Source organism: Paramisgurnus dabryanus, chromosome 4 (genome assembly GCF_030506205.2).
Source record: "Paramisgurnus dabryanus chromosome 4, PD_genome_1.1, whole genome shotgun sequence".
Classification (NCBI taxonomy): domain Eukaryota; kingdom Metazoa; phylum Chordata; class Actinopteri; order Cypriniformes; family Cobitidae; genus Paramisgurnus; species Paramisgurnus dabryanus.
The window spans coordinates 45,362,565-45,377,140 of NC_133340.1; the positions used below are offsets into that span (position 1 = coordinate 45,362,565).

At 38.2% G+C, this 14,576-nt stretch overlaps 1 long non-coding RNA gene across 1 annotated transcript; it reads left to right on the plus strand.

Annotated features, from left to right (window-relative positions):
- Positions 1-7,072: 7,072 nt before the first annotated feature.
- LOC135782476 (uncharacterized) lies at positions 7,073-9,817 on the plus strand. The gene is made up of 3 exons (XR_012336584.1): positions 7,073-7,741; positions 7,838-7,949; positions 8,832-9,817. It is a non-coding gene; the product is annotated as an uncharacterized lncRNA (long non-coding RNA).
- Positions 9,818-14,576: the final 4,759 nt, after the last annotated feature.

Sequence of the window (14,576 nt, forward strand, 5' to 3'; positions counted from 1 at the left end):
ACCAAGATGGACTCCTAACCAGGATAACGGACTGTTCTTTTGACAATTTATTTCTTTGCTTTTCCACGGTTCCCAAAACTTCTTGAAAGTTTGTTTATGATTTATTTATTCATTATTGTCTGTGCATTTTGTTTATAGATATTGTCTTTACATTGTATAACGGCACTGCTGAAAGTTTGTAATGGACATTGATAATTTGAGTTGCTTTAATTTATATTTTGTATATTTCTTCTTTAATGGCACTCTTTTAAAATGTAATTTATGTAAATGCAATGCAACACATTCATGTTATGTAATGGAATGTTAAGCCAATCACATTTCCTTTGACTAAACATATGCAAAACCTTTTGTGGTTTTAATAGGCCTATATAGCTCTGTACCTCAAATTGGGTTTAGTATCTGTGCCTGATTAAAAGAAAATAAAGTTGGCTTTTGATAGATTACCCATCAGTCTGTGTTAATATGTGGTGTAAATGTTTGTATATTGCAGGTTGCATATTTAAGTATTTATATATTTTATATGTTTCATGTACATATACTGTATATATCCCCATATGTGTTCATACTACATTGTATGTGCATGTTCTCATATATGTACACATATTGTGCATACATTTATAATAAATATGTACATATATTTCCATCTAATTTCACATATATTTAAAATGTATTCCACAATATATCGAACACATATCTACATATATTTCATGTATATTTCCATATAATTTTACATATATTTGAAATATATTCCACCATATAGTAAACATACATCTGACACTATATCTGTACATATATTGTTAATACATTTTTGCATATAAATCGAAATACAATATTGCGGATATTTATAAATATAATATTGCATACATTTTTAAATATATAAACACATATATTACATTTAATGTACAATATATTGAAAGCTTCAATAATGTGTATATTTTGCAATATACTGCAATATATTACACATATATAGAATATATGTACCATCAATATATTATTCCATGTATTACCAATATATAATATATTGGAAAATTGAAAGTAAAATAATATATTGCAATATATTACAGGCGATATATTGCTGGATATATTTTCCTTTCATAAGGGTGACCTGAAGCAACTTCTCTCCACCATACAGGGGGAAAGAAAGAAAAAGGAGAACCAGCATCCTCAAGTCAAACACAGCTTACTGCAAGTGAAGAGTTAAATGGTGAGTTCTTGGTGTACAGTCAGATGCCTGAGGTCATTTCTGAGGATGATCCACTTTCATGGTGGAAAACAAATATGGGTACACTACCTCAACTATCAGAGTTTGCCAGGAAGTATCTGTGCATTGCTGCATCAAGCTGTTCATCTGAAAGAGTATTCAGTACTGCAGGGTATATTGTAAGCCCAAGACGCTCAAGACTGACTCAGGAACATGTTGATATGTTAGTGTTTCTTTCAAAAAATCTGGAAATGACAAAAAAGTTACCCAAGGAAAATTGACATCAAAGTTCTTTAAATAAATGTAAGCCAGTATTGTTTGGTGTGAAACTTTAAGCAAAGAGTTAGTGAAACTTGTTTACATTTTTATTTTGTTCTTTTCAATGCTTGTAATTTATTAAGATGTTATTTAGTTACTCAGATGTTTACAATCCTTGAAGTACTTGAATAATGCCATTGTTTTGTTTACATTTTATATTATTTCAGTGTTACTCAGTCATGGCATATTTTGTTACATTTATAAAAATGTTTAATGTTATAAGAAAAGTGTGTTATTAAGTAATTTGTGTGTTTTTGTTTAACTTTATAAATAAAAAATAGTGTTTTGTTTGAATACCATGTTTTTGTGTTTTGCTTTGGTACCGGAATTGGTACCGAGAACCTTGAATTTTCACCGGTATCGGTACCGAATACTGAATTTCTGGTACCGTGACAACACTACTCTAAGCCTGGTGAAGATTGTATAAGGAAGAAAAAGAAAGAGAAGAAACATAACAAGCAGAGAAGCAGAGAAGGTCCCGACTGGCGGCCTTGGAGGTTGAGGAATGGGGAAGGCGGTTGGCAACAGCAGGACTGTGAATGGACAGGAGAGTGTGGAGGGAAGTGACGGATCAGGAAGTGACCTAGGAAGTATGGAAGTAGGTGGCGCGGTGTATGAAAAATGGGAGATAACTAAAAATAACAAAGGAAAAATAAAAGAAAAAATTAAACGGATGAAACTGACCCAGAAAGGGGATTGATTACAGAGGAAAAGGGACGAGAGGAGTATGTGGTTTTTGCTTAACTTTTGGATGAAAGAGACTCATTTGCAGGTATGAATCCAGTACAGTTAACAAAATCGTTAAATAAAGATATTGGAGAAATAAAGTGTACTAAGATATTAAGAAATGGTGCCTTGTTGATTGTTTGTAAAGATGACAGACAGCAAACAAAAGCGATCAAAGTGAACATAATAAATGGGAAGAAAGTAGAATGTTCTTTGGCATTCAGGAAATTCACAAAAGGAGTTATTACTGGTAAAGGTATCAGTTGAAGATGTCAAAAGAAATATAGCAGATGCAAGGGTAAATGAAGTCAGACGGCTTAAACAGGAATGGAAATGTGCAAGATAGTCTCTTGGTTTTGATCTATTTTGATCAGGAAAAGCTCCCTGAAAAAGTGTACATTGGATTTATGTGCTATGATGTGAGATTATATATACCCCCGCCAATAACATGCTTTAAGTGCCAAAGATTTGGACATGTAGCGTAAGTGTGTAAAGTGAAGTACATGAATATGGGAAATCCGAAGAGGGGACAAAGCTGAAATGTTGTAATTGTGGTGGGGAACACCGCTCTGCTTATAGAGGATGTGAGGTTAGCAAAAGGCAGGCCGAAATACAGTGTGTTAAGGCCATACAAAGAGTCAGCTGAGAGGGTTTCAGGAAATGTGACAATGGTTAATCAATCTGGAAACAGTGGTAAAGAAATGAACAAGTGTCAAAGATGTGATAAGTTGAAAGAGGAAACTCTGATAGTTAAAAAGAATGTTCTGGCTATTAAAGTGTTCTGGCTATTAAATTATTCATTTAACTTTGGCTGAATCCGAAACCGCATACTGCCATACTATATAGTAGGCAAAAAGCAGTAGGTGAACGAATAGTATGTCCGAAACCTCAGTATACGTAAAAGGGTAGGCGAGAATTAGCGGGATTTTGGACTATTTCTCGCGAGATTCAGAGGCACGTGTACTTAAGTATCGTCCGAAACCGCATACTTACTGAAAATTTAGTAGGGGAAACAGCACGTGAACAGAGTAGTACGTCCGAATCCTCAGCATCAGCATCCATAAAAGCAGTAGGCGAGAAATCCCCGGATGCCCTACTGAGTCCGCCCAGTTTCTGAAGTGTGGATCGGATGGACACTTCTATCCCAGCTTTCCCATGCCACAGGAAAGCAAAGCAATCAACCGGAGACCAGCCAATTGGGTGATTTCGATACGTTACACAGGACTCCTCAGCACCCTGACAGACCCAGGATATACCACAAAGTGCTCAGCTGATTCATGAAAATAAAGCTGTAGAATTGTCACAGCTGTGTTGAGCTTACAGTAAATATGTGATGGTTTGTTAGAAAAATACATTTGAATAAAGTTTTGTTTCTTATGGGATTCACTTCTATATGTTTTAATTTATTGTGATGGTTTTATTCATTCATTTTTTATTCATGTTTCCTGTTGTTTTAAGTAAATACAAAAGATTGATTCACTAAAATGTATATAATCACATTCCCTGCATTGTCTAGTTTGTATTCAAGCACAGCTGTCATCTGACAATAGATATTAAATTACAATTTGCTTGTTTTACTTATTTTTGTCCACTACAAAATTATGTAATATATCTGTAACACTGACAGAGACCGTAGTAGAGTTGTCAAGTTACTGATGCAATCAGGTGTTAGTGCACCTGTCCCTCATACACACACGCATACGTTTTCATGTCTGTTATTAGGTTTGTTCGAGTTTATGCACTGCTGTAAGAACCAACAGGTGGATGACATCAAAGTACCGTGAGAGCGATTCCTGAAATCACACGGAGAACTCTGATTTTGCGTTGCTCTCGCGGTATTGTGATGTCAATCTCCTGTCGGTTCTTGTGGTTCCGCATGAACTCGAACAAGTCTACTACGTCATATGTCGCATGATAACGTCCACATGGCGAATGCTGTACATACTTAACGAGAAAGTAGGTACTGTCTTAGCGCACGTTAAGTAGGTACCCAGTGAAATTCAGTACCTACACAGTAAGTATGCGATTTCGGATTCAGCCCTTGAGTTTATTTCATTGGATAAGATGCATCATGTGATATAGGTCAGAGGTCATGGCGGCCATTTTAGTTTCTCATTTCTGAACAGCATGATGCAGCAGCAGCAGCAGATTCTCCAGTCTCTGATAGAAAGCTATTTTACTTCTGTTATTTCTTGCTAAAGAGGCCATTGTCTGTAAGTGTTCATATTTATGTTCACAATACATACATTTAAAGATGATTACTTAACTAGATTGACAAATAAATTTTTCATTGTAATTAAAGTTAGTTTAGCATTTGTGTTGCTAACAGCTATCTGTGCATAGAACTGTATTATGCTTACAGACAGTTTGTTTATATATTCAACTGATGGAGTCATGATTATCTTATTCATGTAAAATAAGCATATTTATTCTTTATATTTCTGTACTTAATGTATGCTTTTATTTTTATATTGTAGTTTCACAAATCCACGTTGTTTTGACTGAAGTTACCAAGTAAAACACCAAAAAGGAATTCTTTGGTTTCAACTTTACTTCATCATCAACCTGTTTAGCTATCTGTCGAGGTGCAACTTGCAACGGGGCAGAATAGTGAAAAGACATTTCCTCTCTAAGCAAGCTATGGAGTCCACTCTCATGTGAAATCTTTCTTCAAATCTCATTCTTATTGACGCAAAGGGTACTATTTATGCATTATATGTCATGGAGGACGAGAGAAAAACCGAGACTGAGAATGCACTGGAAACTAGGTCTGTTGTTACACACTTAACAACATCGTCTAAAAGGTCTAATAGGACTTCGGCTAGCATGGCTGCAGCAAAAGCGCGAGCTAGGGCTGAGGCAGAGCGTACACATGCATATTATGTCAAGAAAGAAACAGAAATTAAAGTAGAAAAGGTTCGCATGGAAGGCAGCCTGGCATTACTAGAACATGAAAAGGAGTCTGCTGTCGCTAAGGCTGGAGCAAAAATATTGGAGGAAGTTGTAGAGAGCTTAGCTTAGAGGAAGGCAGTTATCGTTCCACCAACAATATCGTTCCTCCTGTAGACACTAAGCAGCGCACCAGTGATTATGTGGAGCAGCACTCAAATCACTCCATTGTTGCTCCTCCCGAGGAAACAAGTTTAGCTACCCCACCTCTTAATTTCGTAAATTGTTGTAGTCAAGACAAGCTTTTAACGAACAGATTTCCAAAGAGTACTCCACCTGACTGTGTTGATATGACCAATAATTCAGTCTTCAATTCAAATGCCATCACGATTGGAAACCCCCAGTCCGCCTTATACACCCCAGTTAACTACTGGCCCACTGGACAGAATTACAATGCTAGTGCTCCTGTGCAGTCACTTTCCCACAGAGAGGCTGAAATGAGTGATTTAACAAGGTTTCTTGCCCATCGTGAGGTCATTAATTGTGGACTCACCAAATTTGACGACCACCCAGAAAACTACTGGGCTTGGAAATCTTCCTTCTTAAATGCTACCAGTGGGCTTAAACTCACTTTTAGTGAACATTTGGATTTATTGATTAAGTGGCTGGGCAGTAAGTCAGCTGAATATGTAAGACGCATCAGGTCAGTGAATATAAGATATCCTGACGCTGGGCTGAAAATGGCTTGGGACCGTCTAGAGGAGATGTATGGTTCCCCTGAGGTAGTTGAGAAAGCTCTTTTCGACAAAATTGAGAAATTTCCAAAAATCAGTAAACAAGATCCTCTGAAATTACAAGAGTTTGGAGACCTGCTATTTGAGATTCAGTCAGCTAAAGCTGAAGGCTACTTGACAGGGCTTTCTTATCTGGACACAGCCAGAGGAGTCAATCCTATCATAGAGAAGTTACCTTATCACCTGCAGGAAAAATGGATTTATCAGGGTTCTGAGCAAGGGAGTCAAATTCTGCCCAGCCCCCCTAAAAAATATTTGATTCATTAATTTGTGATCGCTTCAGTCCCCTATTAAAAACTCTTTAGAAAAGGCGGTGTAACGTAGTGTAGTGATGGTCGTTTTCGAAGCACTGCTTCATGAGGCTTCGAAACATTTACGAATCTTTTGTTTCGAATCAGTGGTTCGGAGCGTGTTTCAAACTGGCCCAAGTCACGTGATTTTAGCAAACGAGGCTTCATTACGTCATAACTGTTTCGAAACGTTTCGAAAATCCGACGATTCACCACTAGGGGGAGTTGATCACATGACCAGTGTCTAATATGTTTCGGTGAACTCGGGTCAGTTTTATTATAAAAGTTCATAAAACATTTATCCTTCTGACTAATTACACTGCCATTTTGTCTATTTATTGTTTATAGACAGATTTAATGACAAAAATGTGCATAATTAAAAGGGTAGTTCGTTTTAATGATTTGTTTGCCCTAAATAAAACAAAAAACACATAATAAACTTTTAACTATGTCTTAATTAAGTTAAATAATTTTTTTAAACATATTTTAATAAAAATCTTGCTATTTTTTTGTAAAAAAAAGTCTAAAATGTTTGGCCATATCTGCTCTACACTATTTTGACCAGCAGGGGTCGCCAGCGTGTGTGCTGTTTCGAACTGCTTCGAAAAACTGAATCAATTTTCGAAGCAATTGGTTCATTTGATTCGAAGCTTCGAAAAGCTTCGTTTCTCCCATCACTAACGTAGTGTCTCCTGTGTTCTGTTACACTTGTGTTTTGGTTTATACTTATGTCTCTGTGTACCTGTGTTTGACTGGTGTTCATGTATGCCCTTCTCCCTGTGTTAATTAGTGTCTCCGCCCCCTTGTTTGCTACTATGGTTACTCATTGTTCTCATGCTCTTCTCCTTGTTTGTTGTCTGAAGGCTCGTACAGACTACATGACTTTAAAACGTTGGTCCGAACTGTGCGGTTCACACTACATGACTTGCTCTCTGTGAAATCAGGAGTGTTCACGTTGTTGATCAGTTCACACCACACGACATAACGTGACTGCCCCACAACAGGAGGTAACGCACTACACGAGTTGAGAACAACTCTATCACCCGGCGATTCTACCTTGTCCACAAACCACGTTTTGTCACGAAAAATCACGCGATAAAACAAACCGGAAATGACGCGAAACAACACGCGCACCAGTAAACCCACAGAAGAAGAATGAAGACGACGCGCAAAACTTTTGTTTGTATATATAGACTTCATACAGAAATTCGTGCTGCAAACCGTTTGCGCGATGCAAAGCCGCAAAAGAAAAAAATGAAGAGATGTGTATGTGGAGAGGTGGATCAACACCACACGCGGACAGCAGGGATTTAAGAGTTGGAGGTGAGTACAGCTTGTTTATATAGGAAATATAGCTGCATGCTTATGTTTGGCTATGATCACATTTAAAATATCAACGTGTTGTCTACTGTGTTTAAAAGCTGTGTTTCTTGATTTAATTATCGTTCAAATAGAATAGGACAGGCTTCGCAAAGCATGACTTGGAGAGCGTTTGTCTTTGACCCTGCGATTCTATGCAACAGGTTTGTGTGATTTCATTTCAAACGAATATGAACTGAATGTTGTCATTACGTTTTTTTCTGTCTGGGTATGTTTTTGAACTTTTTGGTGTCATGCAGGTGACACGTTCAAGTCACTCAGGTTCAAGTCCAGGATGGGGGACCAGCACCATCCCACAAATAGTTTTGGATACCTGTTCTGTACCAGGTTATAAAGGACGATTTCTTGAAGGTAGGGTTATTACAAAATATCTATCTATCTATCTATCTATCTATCTATCTATCTATCTATCTATCTATCTATCTATCTATCTATCTATCTATCTATCTATCTATCTATCTATCTATCTATCTATCTATCTATCTATCTATCTATATATATATATATACTACTTCATTAAAAAAAAGAACACCCATAACATTGTGGACATCAGCAGTTGACTGTCTTTGATAAAAAGTATTTTAGTAAAAACTATTATTAGAAACAGGGATATAGTTCCGAAAAGCACAAGTAATATTTATTTGTATGTCTATACATACCTGTATACATTAATTTCATAATTTTATCTGAGCTTACACTATGTGTATATTAAAGTATTTTGTGTATAAACATGAATTATGTTAATACAGCAATAAATATAAAATTACTTCCAAACCTTATATTGTAATATTTGTTATTCTACATGTTGTTTAGTCCCTAGTTTATCTTTATACTTATTTATATGGATTAAGTAAGAAGGGGTCTCATTTATAAAGCATGCGTATGCACAAAACAGTTCTGGAAACATGCGTACGCCAGTTACCACACAAATGTTGTGATCTTTAAAAAAAAAAAAACTTAATGGGAGAATAGGCTTGCATGGTGGGATCAGAAGATAATTAATGTACGCACACTTGCAGAAAGGGAACATTGCTTTGTCTGTATTTTTTGGCGTATGCCATTTTTGGCTTTTGTGCATACATAGACTTTTAGTAAGGATCCTACACACAGTTTTATAAATGAGACCCAAGGTGTTTGTTCTACATATAACTATGCAAATAAATCCATTGGAAACTGTAGTCTTGAATATATAATAATTTAATCAGTGACATTTGGTGTGTCCTATTGTTTTAGACACCATCAACGGAAGGAGAGCGGCATAGCCGTGGACTTCGAAAGGAAGTGGCAGTTTCCACATTGCTTTGGGGTACTTGCTACCACTCCAGCTGTAGCAGACTGCTGACCAAAACATGGTTGATGGGCAATGGAAGAATCGTGGGACGGGTGCTTTTCAACCGATGAACACCACCTCACATCGCAATTGTATGGCAACAGCAAAAGTGCAACGCAATCTGATGCGGGACTACTTTGTCTCACCAGCGTGTAGTGTTTATTGGCAAGTTCAACACATTTTAAAAGGAACTGATGTAGAGTTATCCCTGCAAACAGCAGATTAAAGCCAGTTATTGTCAGTTTAGGACATTCGTTTTCTTGTGTGTTCTAAAGTCCTGTATTTGTAAAGAACACTATGTGGTTCACTTTTTCATTGTTTTAAGTATTCTGTTTATTGTTGTGTTATTATTCAATTAATTTTAATTGCATACAAATCAAAAGGTGCAGGAATGTAACAAATAAAGGCAATCTGCATGTTGCAATTAAGTGCCTTATACTAACTTTATTTCGTGATCCACACTCATTATTCACAGAACATTAACAATGTTTCTATACTACGGCGCTAAACATCCACATATCTGATCATGATAAAATTTATGGGGATTGTGATGATAAGCTCTGGGTATTTTTACTCAATGTGGATTAATCTAACAGCCAATCACACACAATTATATTACGATATTTATATATCACCCAGCCCTTAAAAGGGCTCTACATAGGGATTTTTGTAATGTTTAATTGTGTTAATGTGGTGCACTGCACGTGTTCTAACAATGTATATTTTGTCTGTCCACATAATATACATTCAAATGTACTACATTGTTTTCAAGTTGCACAAACAACAATGCAAGGCTATAAAGCACTATTCATATTGGCGTTTTTTGTAAAATATGACAATGTGTTTTATACTTTTATACTTTGTTGCATTAAATGTATTACTTTCGATAGACCATTTATTTCATGAAACAGCACTGGGAAATTCAATCTAAACCCTTCAACAAGTTTAATCACCTTATTGATAAATGTAATACATAGTAAAGTCAATAGTTTGTAAACAAAAACACATCGGGACCGCCCGGACCGCACATGTCATGCATGATATATGCATAGGGTAGGTTGTTCAGGTGACAACATTGATCCGCTTCTGTCAGTCTCCTGGGCATTTATATCATCACCATTATGCTTCTTTTGAGATGTGATAAGAGAACTGGGTCTTCAATATTCCTCAATTCCAAAGCCATGGTTCCCAAATGAAGTTAATGTATCCCGAGTTGTTTGTGAGTCCACTTGTGCAACAGTAAAGTCTAAAATCAATAAATAAATGCAATGTTTTCAGTTAATATTTACCTCCACACTTTATTTTATTTGTCTATTCAAACTAAATATGATAATTTATTCCTTTGTTTACAAGCTCTTTCGACTGGTACAAAAGGCAGATTGTAATGCAACTGAATATATTCTAATACACAATATATAACAATAAACAGAATTACAGTAAAAAGAATTATACACTTTATAATGTTTTACAGACATATCCCAAAAATAGGATTACGCTAGCTTCTATAATATGCATGTATATGGAAATATGACCAATTAATTTACATTTTACCCTATAACATTTAGATAATGTAATAATAACATTTGCTCACCTGGCTGTTTTACAGCGTTTGCTCTTTCTCTCCACCGTTTCTTTTTCTCAGCGCAGTTGTGGTAAATATATGTGAAACGTCATACAGACATTTATGCCTGAGTTCAATGTTTTCTTGGTGACATGCTGCTCATCTTTCCGTGTGACGTCAACCCCTCGTCGGATTGGCTGTAGCTCGTGACATCATAGGAGGTCGAGTCGCGCGACAGCTCCAGATATCTAACAAGCTAGATATTTTTCTGGTGTCGGCGACGCGTCTGCGAGCCGTCTGCGAGCGTCTTCGATGCGTTGTTGGCTCTTTCATACCAACAGATTGGCGAACGTCGATCGCCCGCTAATCCCCCGCGATTTGCACCCGATCACACCCCGACCTGTCGGCGAGCGAACGATTTGCAAATCGGGCTTAAATCTGGCTTAAAATCATGTAGTGTGAACTAAGCATTAGTTACTGATTGTGTCTGCTCTGTCATTGGTCATTGTCTTGCATTTATACCCTACCTGTTCACTCTTGGTTTGTGGTTTGTTGTATGATGTCGCTGTCCCTAGTGTGTTCCTAGCTCTTGTTTTTGGCCTTGTTTACTTTTATATGTAACGTAGTGTCCCCTGTGTTCTGTTACACTTATGTTTTGGTTTATACTTATGTCTCTGTGTACCTGTGTTTGACTGGTGTTCATGTATGCCCTTCTCCCTGTGTTAATAAGTGTCTCCGCCCCCTTGTTTGCTACTATGGTTACTCATTGTTCTCATGCTCTTCCCCTTGTTTGTTGTCTTAGTTACTGATTGTGTCTGCTCTGTCATTGGTCATTGTCTTGCATTTATACCCTGCCTGTTCACTCTTGGTTTGTGGTTTGTTGGATGATGTCGCTGTCCCTAGTGTGTGCCTAGCTCTTGTTTTTGGCCTTGTTTACTTTTATGTCTGGAATAAACTGCATTTGGATCTGCATCTTGCCTCATCCTGTCTTACCTGGTTTCACCCGTGACAGAACAAACCATCACTCAGGATCCAGCAGCAATTCTTCATCTCACGTGTTTTTCTAAGTTCCTTGGAGTGTCCCTATGCTGCGTGGTGGCAGCGTCCGAATTCAGGTTTGTCCTCCCTCCACGGAGCAGGAGTGGTGGGACAGAGCAGCGGACTTAGACGCCCTCCGTCAGCGGGGGCAGACTGTGAGGAGTCTCGCTCAAGTTTTTTTGACATTGGTGTCTGGTTTGGGCTACAGTGCTACGGAGCTAAACTACGCATTTAACAACTGTTTGGACGACCTTCTGCCGCTTTGGGAAATGGCTGGGCTCGAACAGATGGAGTTTTTCGAATTTTGTTCATTACGTGGACAAGCGTAGCGGGAGGTATGCACGATTCACGCCAGAGACACTTGAGTTTAGGTCCGCTGTCCCTGTGCATAAGCCTATTGAGTCTTCCGTGCCAGTGAATGCTACTCCCTCGCGTTGCTCACGACCCCGGCGACGGAAGAAGAAATCCACGACCGAGCGAGCCACTGTTAGCACGGACGCTATTCTCCCGAGTCCTGTTTCCCCTGTGTCAGCGCCCGTGCTCAAGATGGCCGCCACTTCATCCCACTCCATGCCTCAGTTCGCTGTTGTTAAACCTGCCCCAGTTTTTGAGTTTGCCACAATCATACCAGCTCCGATTTGTCAAAAAGCCACCATCATCACTGTACCAGTTGTTAAAGGTGCAGTAGTTCCACCTGCACCCGTTGTCAAGATGGCTCCCATACCCAAACCGTTTTACAACATGACTGCCACAACCACTCCTCCTCACCAAACTGCATTTATGAACTCTCCAGCACTGCCCAGGTTCCGAGGTCTCATCGCCAGCTTGGTGGATGCCCCGTTAGTATCTGTACGGGTGGCTGGGGTTCCTCGTCCTGTGGTCTCCAGCTTCGTGATGCCTGTTAAGACTGAGTCATCTGAACCCACTGAGTCATCTGAACCCACTGAGTCATCTGAACCCACTGAGTCATCTGAACCCGTTGAATCTTCTGAGTCCCCTGTGCCCTCTGTGCCGAGTGAGTCCCCTGTGCCGAGTGAGTCTTCTGATTCCCCTGAGCCGAGTGAGTCTTCTGATTCCGCTGAGCCGAGGGAGTCTTCTGATTCCGCTGAGCCGAGGGAGTCTTCTGATTCCCCTGAGCCGAGGGAGTCTTCTGATTCCCCTGAGCCGAGGGAGTCTTCTGATTCCCCTGAGCCGAGTGAGTCTTCTGATTCCCCTGAGCCGAGTGAGTCATCTGTGCCTCTTTGGTCAGGTAGTGTGGTCACCACTAAGCTCCAGAGACATTCTATTGTCACCAAGACTATGGCCAGTATTGAACTCTCTGCCTGTCACAAGATGGCTGTCCCCAATAGTGTTGTTTTTGGCGGCCTGTTTTAATTTTAGTTTTAGTCTAGTCTTTGTGTCAAGCTGACATTTTAGTTTTTATTAGTTTTAGTCAGTTCATACTCTTTTTAGTCTAGTCAAGTTTTAGTCGACTAAAAGTCTGGGCATTTTAGTCTTATTTTAGTCAGAATTATCCTTGACTATTTTTGTCTAGTTTTAGTCGACGAAAACTGGTGACATTTTTAGTCTAGTTTTAGTCAATGAAAAATGTATTTTAGTCTCTTTTTAGTAATGGAATTCTATTTAACCCAGTCAATATAGTATAAGTACCTACCAGTAGTATAGACAAAACCAAAATTTTCTTTTAGCCAAACCCATTAAACAAAGTTATCTTGTTATACTATACCTTATAGATATAAGAATACATCCATTTCAGACATGGAAGATGCTCTGATTGGAATTTACTTGATTTGAAGATATATATTTTACTTAATTTTATTTAACCTCTGAGTGAGTAGCCATTTCTCAAAACCAAGTACGCCGAACTCGGACTTGTGTCCTTCGTAGTTCGAACTTGCAAGTTCAGACTCGGAATAACGAACTCCTGACGCGAAATGCATTCTGGGAAACTTCGCTGTCATAAGTCCACACAAGTCTAATCTGATCCATCCTCGATAAAATGGGCGGATCAAGAACACATCCGGGGATTTTATGTGAACTTGGGCTTGATGCGAACTTTGAATTGGAACAGTACTTGGGCCGCGACTGATGACGTTTCACAAGTCCACAAGAACACAAGTACAGACAAGAACGCATATTGAGAAACGGCTAGTGACTTGACTGTAGGTAAAGAGTCTACATTAAAGTCTACATAATCAAAACAGAGTAGTCTAAGCAGAAACACACACACAGGGCCACTGCTGGTCAGATGGGTGCCATAAGCTGACTTTTACGGTGGTGCCACCTTTAGTTAAAAAACAACAACAAAATCACAACTATAGTATGCTATGTGTGAGAATAGCACTTTATTAAAATGCTATAGCACTTTATTAAAATGCTATTGTTACCATTTATAATTGTATTTTGACAGCAACACAAACTACAATTATACAAATATGCAATATAGTATATCTGTATTTGTGTAGCTAATGGCACTATAATGTGACAAAGCTAATTTTATGTGTCAGTATAAATCCAAGCAGTTTTGGAAAATTACTAAATATCTTTCTTGTAAATAAATTAAAAGCCAGCTTTAAGAAACATCAGATGTCTATTAACAAAAGCAAAAGTTTGTATGTATGGTTTATGTTCTAAATAATACAGCTGTTTGATTGATTTAACACTCAAGCAGTTAAGCAAGTTTAGTTAATTCAAATAATAAATAAGGACACAGACCCTTGTTGTTAGCATATAAGTTATAAAACAACGTCTTTAGCATATATATATTTACCATGCTTCAAAACACAACGCAGCACATGTCATTTAAACGATTGAAGATGCAAACTGGTACATTGTTATATTATTTAAATCACATAGATAAGTTCGCGGTGCCAGCAGTCAACGCTATACATATTAACAGGCTTATGAACTCACCTGAAAACGATGCACAGGTTTCATTTTGGACTTTTCATTTCCATTTGAAGACTTGATGCGGCGGTGTATTCGCGGGCGCAGCTGGCCATCAAACGTGACGTGACGCGTGTTACTGCGCAAACGCATTGCGTATGAT